This window comes from Macaca nemestrina, chromosome 1 (genome assembly GCF_043159975.1).
Source record: "Macaca nemestrina isolate mMacNem1 chromosome 1, mMacNem.hap1, whole genome shotgun sequence".
NCBI lineage: Eukaryota > Metazoa > Chordata > Mammalia > Primates > Cercopithecidae > Macaca > Macaca nemestrina.
The window spans coordinates 168,089,645-168,101,875 of record NC_092125.1 but is presented as its reverse complement, the minus strand read 5'-3'; the positions used below and the strand labels follow the sequence as shown (position 1 = coordinate 168,101,875).

Sequence of the window (12,231 nt, the reverse complement as noted above, 5' to 3'; positions counted from 1 at the left end):
AATGTCCGCTACGTTTCATTCTTTCTCCCTTACCCTGTTGGTTTCCTTCATATCACCCAGTCCTGATAATAACTGTATGAATACGTGCTTATGTGTCTGTCCTTCCATCCCTAACTCTAAGTTCAAGGAACACTATAACTGCACCTAGCATATTGTCTGGCACATAGTACCTCCTCAATAAAGATGTATTTAACACATAGACAAATAATGAATGAACATTTTGAGTGGACGGCCGGAAAATGTTTATTTACTTTGGAGTTGGAATCAGACTGTCCAAGGATACTTTCAAAAATAAATTGCTACGTCAAACATTTAATTTCAGGATTGAAAGAGTGGTGGACATATAGCTCAATCCCCTCCAAACACCCCCACCCACCAGATGCGCAAATGCCCTCTTCAGCCTTCCTCACAAGCATGACAAAGATGCTGGTGGAAGCATCCCTGGTATCAGGAAACTCATGACCTCACTTGTTTTGATCTTTTCCATTGAGCTTTCTTTTCCCACTCCTCCCACTTATTGCAACCTTAATTGTAGCATTTTACACACCTGCTGCTGCAGAGTTCTGGAAGTCTGGGGTTGGGAGGATCAGGGGAAACCCACTGCCTATCTCAAGCCTGCAGCCACCGACGCAGGGGTGACTGCCAGGGAACTCGCGGCGCCGCGTGCTTGCTAGGTTCGCCTGGGCTCTCGGCCTCTCTGCGGGCAGGGGGTCCTCCCTCCCCAGCGCCGGGTCTCTCCTCCCGCGGGCCCGCGGCCACCCGCAGCGGCATTCCCCGCCGTTGCCCCCGGCCACCTGCGCGGCCTCCCTGACAGCTCGAGTCGGCTCCTCCCGCTCAGGGGCGGCTGTGGAGGGCGCGGGGCTCGCGCGGGCGGCCACCCGACTCTTCCCTCCCTTCTCCCCACCCCAGCCCGCTCCTGCTCAGCCCCACCTCCCCACGCACTCGGCTGCCCTCCTCTCTCCTGAGACTTGTCCCGCACCTTGGGCGAGGAGTTCGGAGCGGCCCCATCGCAGAGCCCACGGCCGGCCGAGCGCGCGCGACGCAGGTGCCCGAGCCCCGGCGCCGCCGCCATCTCTGCCTTCGGTCGAGTTGGACCACCGGATCCGGATCGAGGTGGGACCCGCTTCCCTCTCCGGCACCTTCTATTGCCACCTCTTCCCGCTCCGGGTAGCTCGAGAATGGGGCTTTGGGACGCGCGTGGCAGACGCGGAGCTCCGCGGGCCGCTTAGGGACCAGGAGTCCGGGGCAGCTTAGCGGGACCACCAGAGGGGTCAGCGTCCGGCGGGCGGCGGGGGTGGGGTGGGTGCGGCGCCGGGCGACTCTCGGCTCCCGCGGGGCGAGGAAGATCTGGGCGCAAGGCTGAGAGCAGCCGGCCGCGCCTGGCGCGAACCTGCCCAGGACCACCGAGAGAGCATGCCACCCCGCCAACTTCTTTTCCAGGGTTCCTGCCTACTTTGGAAACTGAAGGGACTGCCACCTAAAACAGTAAGCCCTGGGGCCCTGAAGAGGATTTACTGGTTCGAATGACAAGAGAAAAAATAATTGTGCTGTAGGGATGGTTTAGACCTAAGCTTTTGTTTCCCACCTCCCCCCATTCCCTGCAAGCAAATTAAACAACAGCAGCAGCAGCAGCAGCAGCAAAACCCCAAATCCAATCCCAACCAAACCACTTACTGAAAGGGATTTGTAGTGGTGAGAAAGAGACCCAACTAAGGAATCATTTGGAAACCCCAGGTGCGGTGCCATTTAAAAACTGGCTATTTCTGGTGTTATTTCTAGGACTTGTGTTTGCAGACAGATTAGAATTCTGGGCTCTTGTCAGCCTAATGGAGTTCTTTGTACTGAAGGGTTGCCTCGGGTGTCCTCTGTTAACATTTATTTCTGTAAGTATTAAAGTATATTGAAACAAATACCCTTTCACGGCTCTGGACTTGGAATCCGAAAATCTGAGTTTTGGTATGATTTCCTGTTTATTATTTATGACACTGTGGTTAGTTTAACCTCAGTGGGCCTCAGTTTCCTCATTTTTTCAAGTTAGAGGGTTGGATTAAGATAATTTCTGAGGGCCTTTTGAGAATATCTAAGGTATGCCCTAGAATAAAAAAGTAAAATTCCTTAACTCTTTAATTTGTTACAAACATTGCTAGTTTCATAATTTCATGAAATAAAAACAATCTGTGTTAATCTTGGCATTAGTTTATATGCATTTATAACTTAGGCTTTTAGGATTTTCCAACCAAAAGGTGCAGAGAAAAACATTTATAAAGAGCTCAGAAACATATAGATTTATATGAATATTTACACCTCTCATATTACCTTAAGTAATCTTTAAGCCAGTATTTGCAACACTGCAACGAAAGTACATGACTTTAGCATAGCACGTTTTCTCTTTAAGTATTGTCCATCTGGAGGAAATAAAAATGTGTTTGGAGGAAAACAAACATTGCCCCTTTCCTATCAATTATTGTTCTTGAACAGTGCTCGCTACTTTTTAGCATAAAGTTGTGGGCAGAACGTTAAAAAATTGGTTTCAGGTCACTTCTGAGCCGCTCTGAAATTAAGCACAATAGCAGAGATGCCAATTTTAGTAATGCAGTTAGTTGCCTTGGAATGAATCCCAGAAAATAGCAGAGATTAACTAAACAGATAAACCAGAAATTAGGAATGGATACACACACACACACAAGTTGTACAGTGAGTATGTACTGTGAAGGGTTGGTGTACTTTGTACTTTTCTTTTTGATTAAAAGAAAATGTCGGATTGTTTTAGCAGACAGAGAATGTTAGAGTAGTTTTGTTGCTACTTCTAATGTTTTATCAGCAATGTTTTCAAGATTATTTGAAACTTAGTTATCACTAGTAAGGACAGGTTTAAGAATATTTCTGCCTCTTTTCGGTGGCTTGGATTCAAAATAACAAAACAATCTTTTCTCACCCACATGTGCTTTGTGTGCAATTTGGGAGAGTGAAATGGATTTGAAGTACTCTTTTATGAGCATATTTTGACTTATTTTCAGTGCCTTTTTGCCTTTGGGCTGGAAATGTCATAAGTTATTCAGGCATTTATCTTCCCTCATATTCTCTGGCGAAGTAGGGATAGTCATCTCCGTTGAAACAGATGCTCAGAGATTTAAGTAAATTGCTTGTCGAATGAACAGGGAATCGTAGAACTCAAATATACCCTAGTTGCTAGTCATTTGGAAAACAACTGAAACTGGATGGATCCAACAGCTCACGGCCCACAGCCAACTCATTCATGGCTTGGGAGTGTCATCAGGGTTGGCAGAGGCTCTGTTCCTCCTTTGTAATGTGGGGACTTACTCTCTCACCAATTTACTGAGAAAAAAGTAATCTCTTCACACTTAGATCACTACTATAGGACCAAATGGTGTGTATTTGTGAAGTGCAATATTTCCGGGAGGTCTTGGAAATAAATACTAAAAGTATCCAGGAAAAAAAAAAAAAAAAAAAAAACAACAACTCTGTCGGCAGATATTGTACTGCATTTTTCATACTGAAAGCCAAACACACCCACTTAAAGAGTATGTCCTGTGGAGTTAAAAATGAATAAAAAGGCTTATAGTCTGCTCTAATTCTTAATACTTTATGTGATTTACAAATTCCAGTTTTAATTAAATTAGAAAGTTGCAAATGTTCACCTACTGACCAGACTCAGTACATACAACCTTTTGGAGTTGCTATTCACATACAATCTGCTTATAGTTTGGAATATTCCTTCTCAAACATGTTTTTTGTTTTTTGGTAGAGATGGGGTCTTGCTGTGTTGCCCAGGCTGATTTAATACTTTCTGTGACTTAATAGTGATATTACCTGTTATCTTCACACATAATCTTATTAATATTTAAAACATTTTAAACTACAAATCTTACATAACTATAAATAAAATATTTAAAAAATGTGAACTGTAACGAATATAGGGAGAAACATATAAAACAAATTTAATGGTTGACAGATAATATGATAAATCATTATAACAGGTAATTATTTTTTTATTTTTATTTTTCATTTTTTGAGATGGAGTTTCACTCTTGTTGCCCAGGCTGGAGTGCCATGGCGCCATCTCAGCTCACCACAACCTCTGCCTCCTGGGTTCAAGCAATTCTCCTGCCTCAGTCTTCTGAGTAGCTGAGATTACAGGCATGCGCCACCACGCCCCGGCTAATTTTATATTTTTAATAGAGACTCGGTTTCTCCATGTTGGTCAGGCTGGTCTCAAACTCCCAACCTCAGGTGATTCACCTGCCTCGGCCTCCCAAAGTGCTGGGATTACAGGCGTGAGCCACTGCGCCCGGCCATATAACAGGTAATTATAAGGCAAATTTCTCACTACTCACCACCCCCCAAAAAAGAACATTGCAAACATCCCAAAACTTCTTGTTTGTTCCTTCTTCATCACAAATCTAATTTACCCTTTTTTAAAGTTATTTATTTATTTATTTATTTAGAGATGGAGTCTCGCTCTGTTCGCCCAGGTTGGAGTGCAGTGGTACGATCCCAGCTCACTGCAACCTCTGCCTCCTGGGTTCAAGTGATCTCCTGCCTCAGCCTCCCAAGTAGCTGATATTACAGGTGTGTGCCACCACACCCGGCTATGTTTTTTTTTTTTTTTTTTGTATTTTTAGTAGAGATGGGGTTTCTCCGTGTTAGCCAGGATGGTCTCAATCTCCTGACCTCATGGTCCGCCTGCCTTGGCCTCTCAAAGTGCTGGGATTACAGGTGTAAGCCACCATGCCTGGCCCAAAAAAAGTTTTATATGATTATAGTAGGCATTCATTCATAGATTATTTTGCTTAACATGTTTGTGAGATTAAGGGATTTCTTCTCTTTCCTTTAAAACAACATTTTTTGAAAGAGTTGTCTTGGTCTGGCATGGTGGCTCATGCCTGTAATCCTAGCACTTTCAGAGGCTGAGTCGGGTGGATCACAAGGTCAGGAGTTCAAGACCAGCCTAGCCAAGATGGTGAAATCCCGTCTCTACTAAAAATACAAAAAAATTTTACGGGCCTGGTGGCAGGCACCTGTAATACCAGCTACTCAGGAGGCTGAGGCAGAGAATTGATTGAACCTGGGAGATGGAGGTTGCAGTGAGCCAAGATCGCACCACTGCACTCCAGCCTGGGAGACAAGTGAGACTCTGTCTCAAAAAAAAAAAAAAAAAAAAAAAAGTTATCTCTATTCCCTGTCTCCAATTATTCTCTTCACACTGTTAAAAAACTCATTCCTATTAATCTTTTGTTTTCAATATTGTGCTAAAACTACATCAAGGTCTACTACTGTCAAGTTCACCAATGATATTACCTTTGCTCATCCAATAGTCAGTTGTCAGTGCTCATTTTACTTCACTACTGGTAGCATTGTCACGGTTATTACTCTGCTCCTTGAAACAGTCCCTTACTGACTTCCAGGACAACATGCATTGCTGATTTTCTTCCTTCTTCACTGGCTGCTCCTTTCTGTCTCCTGTGCTAGCCTCTCCTCTTCTCTTAGAGGTTTTAACCTTGGAGTACCTTAAGGTGTAGCTCGTTTCTCTCCATGCTTTTTGATGATTTCATGCAATCTGTCTCTGTGTGTGTGTTGATGATTCCGAAAGTGATAGCTCAAGCCTTGACTCCTCCCTCTGGACTTCAGATCTTTATATCCAGCTGTCTACTGAGCATTTCCATTTGGATGTCTAGTAGGCATCTCCAGTTCAAATTTTCCAAATGGAATCTTCATCTTTCCCAAACCTGCACTATTTGCAGTCTCCCTCATCTCCATCTTTCAAGTTAGTGAGGCCCCAAACCTTGGGGTCATCTTTGATTCCTCCTATTCTTTCATACCTCATTTGTAATGTGTTGGGGAATTCTCTGTGCTCTATCTTCAAAACAAATCCAGAATACAATGACTTCTCATTACTTCCATGGCTCTGTTACAGTAAAGGGGTCCCGATCCAGACCCCAGGAGAGGGTTCTTGGATCTCGTGCAAGAAAGAATTCAGGGAGATTAGGTAGAGTAAAATGAAAATAAGTTTATTTGGAAAGTAAAGGAATAAAAGAATGGCTACTCCACAGACAGAGCAGCCCCAAGGTCTGCTGGTTGCCCATTTTTATGACTATTTCTTGATGATATACTGAACAAGGGGTGGATTATTCATGCCTCCTCTTTTCAGACCATATTGGGTAATTTCCTGACATTGCCATGGCATCTGTAAACTGTCATGGCGCTGGTGGGAGTGTAGTAGTGGGGATGACTAGAAGTCACTCTCATTGTCATCTTGATTTTGGTGGGTTTTGGCCATCTTCTTTACTGCAACCTGTTTTATCAGTAAGGTCTTTATGACCTGTATCTTGTCCTGACCTCCTATCTCATCCTGTGACCTAGAATGCCTTAACTGGGAATGCAGCCCAGTAGGTCTCAGCCTCATTTTACCCAGCCCCTACTTAAGATGGAATTGCTCTGGTTCAAACGCCAGTGACAGCTCCCACCCTAGTACAAGATTCCATCAACTCTCATGTGGGTTATTGCAAGGACCTCCAAACTGTTCTCCCTGCTTTTACCTTTTGCCCTCTTCAATACATTCTCAAAATAACAATCAGAGCTCTCCTCTTATAATGTGTGTCAGATCATGTCACTTTTCTGCTCCAAACTCCCCATAGATTTCTGGTTCACACAGAGTAAAAACCAAAGTCCTTAGGATAACTTCCAAGGCCCTACCTGATCATTCTGCCTGCCACTTTACCTATCTAGTCTCATTTCCTACTGTTCCTTCCTTTCACTTTACTCAGTCCAGCCACACTGGGCTCCTTGCTATTTCTTGACTGTGTTAGAAAGCAACTTTTCATTTTAGCTTTCCCTGCCTTGAATGCTTGTCCTCCCAGTTTCCACATGGTTTGCCTTGTTACTGTCACTTCTTTTAAGTTTTTGTTCAGATGTCTCCTTTTCAATGAGGCCTACTCTGATTACAGTATTTAAAATTGCATATCTTCTTACCTTATAATATATTATTTTTCCTTTCCTTTCCTTTCCTTTCCTTTCTTTTCCTTTCCTTTCATTTCTTTTTCTCTCCTCTCCTCTCCTCTGTGTCTCCCGATAGCATATTTTTATCTTATAAAATACTGTATGACTTCTTAATTATCTTTTCTTTTTCTGTCCCATTTCCACTAGAATGTAAACTCCACAAGGGCAGAATTTTGTCCTGTTTTGCTCACTATTATGTCCCTAGTGTGTGAAATAGGGCCTAACAGGTAAGAGGTGCTCAATACTTTTTTTGGTAATTGAATGCTATTGTTTGTTCATTTTTATTGCTGGATATATTCAATTGTATAAATGTAACACATTAATTTAAAAAATGAATTCTGATTATGCATATTTAGTTTCCTTCCTTTCTTCTTCCCTCACCCATTACTTCTTCCTTCCTGCCTTCCTCCCTTCCTTCCTTTTGCCACTATAAATAAAGCAGCTATGATCCATCTACAAGTGTGCTGGTATACAGGAGTTTCTTTAGAGCATAAAACCAGTAGACAAATTATGGGCTAGCAGGACTTGTAGACTTCAACTTTATTAGATAATGCCACACATTTTTAGTGTGGATTCACCAATTTTCATTCCTGTTTTTATTGCTCTACACCAGATGGACAAACTTCGTATTGCCAGAACATTTAATTTTTTGCCGTCTGATGGGTATTATCTCATTAATATTTACTACTTTAATTATTGGAGAAAGTGAGCCTGGTGTCTGTGAGAATAGGTTAGGTTACGCTGCAGTAACAAATAATCTTCAAATCCCATGGGCTTAATGCAATTCTTCATTGATGCAAAGTCTCCTATGGACTAAGACAACTCTCTGGGACAATTTCTCCATGTAATAACTTGGAGGTCTAAGTTCAGGGAAACTCCATTATTTTGTAACTGTAACAATTTGGAACATGGAACTTTCCCATTTGGTGTGGTAGGGGAAAGGAGAGCATGGACACTCGTGAGCCATCTTTAAATGCTTCCATCTGAAAGTGACATGAATTATTTTCAAATGCTAAACATAAGTGTTTAATATAGTCACATCATAATATGACTCCGTAATTTGATTCCTAGGTATATACCTAAGACAGATGAAAATATACATCCACACAAAAAATTGCACAGAAGTTTTAGTAGCAACATTCTTCGTAATAACCAAAAACTAGAAACTACCCAAATGCTCCTACACTGATGAATGGATAAACAAACTGAGGTATATCCATACAATGGAATATTACTAGGCAATGAAAAGGAATGAAGTGCTGATAAATGCTACAACATGGATGATCCTTGAAAACGTTATGCTAAGAGAAGGAAGCCAGTTACTAAAGACCCCCAAGATTTTATTTATGTGAACTGTTCAGAATAGGCAAGTCCATAAACACAGAAAGTAGATCAGTGGTTGCCAGGGATGGAGGAAGCTGGTGAAAGGGGAGTGACTGCTAATGAGGAAGAGGTGCATTTTAGGGTGATGATAATATTTTGAAATTAGACAGTGGTGATGATTGCATCACTCTGTTAGCATACAGTCACTCTGTTAATTTACTAAACCTAGTGAATTGTATGCTATAAAAGAGTGAACTTTATATATATGAATAATAGACCTATAAAACTGTTATTTTAAAAAATACTTTAAAAATTAAGCATATTTCTATATGCCATCAAGAAACAGAAAATGAAATTTTAAAAAAATGCATCATTTAAAATAATTTCAAAAGCATGAAGTTCCTGTGAAAAACATCTAACAAGATGTTCAGGGACTTTTATGGAAAAAATCAGACAAGGTTTACATCTCATGTTAGAGTAGAACTCAGTATATAGAGACAGATAGTCATACATTTTAGGACTGAATAATTAGAGGATATCCATTTCCTTTTCATCGTTATAGACTAAAAACAGTCTCAATAGGATCTCTGTTAAATTCCTAACAATTTTTTTGGAACTTGACAAGCTGATTCTAAAATATATATGGAAAGTCAAAACCCAAAGAATGCTAAAGCACTCTTGAAAAAGATGCAAAATGGGAGAATTTGTGCTATCAGATAGCAAGACTCATTTTAAATCTGTAGTAATTAAGACAATGTTTCTTTATTATTTCTTTTTCCCTTCATTTTCTTTAATTTTTTCTGTTCTAACTGCTTAAGTGAATGTTCTATTAAATGTTTTATTCTAACTGATTATAAAGGAATGATAGCACATTAATTTTCAGCCTTTCTTCTTTTTGAAAAGTATTATTTATGGCTTTGAGCTGCCTTCTACATACTTCTTTATCTGTGTGAAATAAGTTTTGAGATACTGTTTTCACTAAGATCAGTTTAAAATATGTTCTGATTTTTATATTTCTTTTTGCCCAGTTATTAACTTAAAAGTATTTTTCTGGTTAATTGAAACTTTAATCAATTTGGAGTAAGCTTCTTGATTTCTAATGTTTCTTTTTGCATTAAAGCAAAAAGTATGATGTATGATATTGATATAACTCCACCAGCTTTCTTTTGTTCAGTAAGTGCATGTTAAATCTTTTTTCTATCCTTTGCTTTCAGATTTCTACATACTTATTTTAAATGTGTCTCTGTGTCCTATATCATTTTTCTGTCATTCTGCATTCACCCTTTCTATATTCTTATGTTTTAGCTGTGTCTGTAGTAAACAGCATTTATTTCTTAAGGTATTTTAAATTCAATGTCTTTCCACTGGAGAATTTTGTCAGTTTACATTTAATACAATTACTAATATATTTAGACTTGTATTTACTGTTCTGCTTTCTGTATTTGATCATAATTCTGGTTATTTTCTTTTTTATTTCCACATTTTAGGTTGATTATTTTTTATCACTTCAAATTTTCTTTCACTACTTTAAAAGTTATACACTCTATTTCTATTGTTCAGTAACTACTGTTACCATATGAATCCTTAAGTTATCAAAGTTGAAAATGAATACACTTTGAGCAGTAATGAATACAGGAAAACACAGAGGCCTTAGCTTACTTTAACTTCATTTAATGCTCTCTTGCTGTATATTACGAGCATCTTGAATTCCATTTGTTTATTCAAATATTTACTGAGAGCTTACTCGGGGCTAAGCATTATTCTAGATAGTGAACAAAATAGATGAGCATCCCTGTGCTTGTAAGACATAACAGAGTGCAAACAATAAAGTTAATGGAGTAAATTATACCATATACTAGAAGGTAATAAGTATATGGAAAAAAAAATAGAGCAAGGCAAAAGAGATTAGGAGTGCTGGGAGAGGGAGAAAGAGAATGAATGAGAGTGAGTGCACATAAGTACAAGTGAAAGTGAGTGAGTGTGCCCTACCTTTGGAACAATACTGTCTATAAAGTTCGTGGGGACATATAATTGTTTTATCTGTTTTCACTAGAATAACAGCTAAAAGGTTTGAGCCAAATAGAGAGTCTCAGGTGCTTCTATAATAGTATCATCGTAGGCTTTAAAAACGTGAAAAACTCATGTTTAAGAACAGCTGTTACCAACTATCTGTTTTGTGAGGGTGGAGGACAACTTAGTTTTTTTCAGAATTATATTTTCTCGTTGTAACTTTAGCAGCTCTTATTTGGGCGTCTAAACATATACGAATTAAGAAACTGTAAAGTGAGATAATCAAATAATTAGATTTCTGTGCACACCAACAGAATTTCTAAACCAAAGTGGTTTGTGTTTAGGAGATGAAAGAGATGATAAATCATACACACACATAGATAAACACACATATTGTATCTATGTGTGTGTGTGTGTGTGTGTGTATAAACACAGAGAGAAAACATACTGGCACACACATAAGCACCCATTAATTGTAGTTGCTGTTATATTAGTAAGATGTTATCTCTTAGAATTATGGCATACTTATCATATTAGACCTATCCAGGAGGTAGCTGGGTATTTCTCTAGTGACCTGGTGTCTTGCAACAACACTGCTAGTCATGGGACTGATTTGGGGGAGAAAGTATTTTTTTAAGACAGTGTCTCGCTCTGTCACCCATTCTGAAGTGCAGTGGCACGATCAAAGCTCACTGCAGCCTCAGTCTCTGGGTTCAAGCTGCCCTCCCGCCTCCGTGTCCCCATTGCATGCTACCACACCTGGCTAATTTTGTCAAATTTTTAGTAGAGACGAAGTCTTGCTATGTTATCCAGGGTGGTCTCAAACTCCTGAACTCAAGTGATCCTCCCGCTTTGGCCTCCCAAAGCATAGGGATTACAGGTGTGAACCATCGTGCCAGGCCGGGAGAAAAGTTTTGTTGACAGAACAAACAGGATGCAAAGAAACAATCTAAAAAATAGTAATTTAGGCAAGTGGCTTCTTGGTCTTTTGACTAACTGGATTCTAAACTTGTAAATCAATTCTTATTGTATCAATAAGAGTTCTTATTGGCATTTACCGATAGCTGATGTTTGTTTCTACTGACCATAGGTTTGGTGGGAATCTCATTTACTAATACCTATAATGTGCTTCATATTCCTCTGCATTTTTGAGGGGCAATTAAATGTCCACTCTATGGAATCTTTTATAATTTCCCAATCATAAGTAATTACTCTGATTTCTCCTAATTACCCTTCTTACTAGGTAGTTGTAATTCTTCAAGTCTAAGACAACATGGATTTTTAAGCTACACCACTGATATAGTTTGGATAATTGTCCCCTCCAAATCTCATGTTGAAATTTGATTCCCAGTGTTAGAGGTGAACCCTGAAGAGGGAGGTGTTTAGGTCATGGAGCAGATCCCCAAAGAGTGGCTTGGTGACATCATCACATTAATGAGCATGTTCTTACTCTACTAGTTCCTGTGAGCACTGATTTTTAAAAAGAGCTTGGCTCCTCCCTCCTCTCTCTTGCTTCCATGCTGTCACCATGTGATCTCTGCATGCTGGCATCCTTTCCCCTCTCCTTTGCCTGCATGATGAGTGGAAGCAACGTGAGGCCCTCACCAGATGCAATACAGGTGCCAATGCCATGCTTCTTGTATCGCCTGTGGAACCATGAACCAAGAAATCTTTTTTCTTCATAAATTACCCAGCCTCAGGTTTTCCTTTATTGCAACATGAATGAACACAGATAACCATCATTTTTGTATCAGTAAAAAGAAAAAGCTCTGCCTATTTAACTGTTTTACAGTACTTTTTATCATTTAAAAATTTATACTTAGGTAGCTCACTTAGAATTATATACATAAACATTTTTATCTAAATCATATCATTGTCATA

General features: G+C 39.9%; 1 protein-coding gene across 5 annotated transcripts in view; it reads left to right on the top strand.

The window, feature by feature from the left end:
* The first annotated feature begins 581 nt into the window (after positions 1–581).
* The window catches only part of LOC105498455 (leptin receptor), a 98,016-nt gene continuing 86,366 nt past the window's right edge, over positions 582–12,231 (top strand). Inside the window, exons 1-2 of one of the 5 annotated variants that reach the window (XM_071091797.1) lie at positions 582–674; positions 910–1,113. The gene's annotated coding sequence lies outside the window, so the exon portion shown is untranslated. Of the gene's footprint in view, positions 675–909; positions 1,114–1,440; positions 1,486–12,231 lie in introns of those variants that run through there. The other 4 variants (XM_011770596.3, XM_011770595.2, XM_011770597.2 and 1 more) reach the window with 4 other exon arrangements.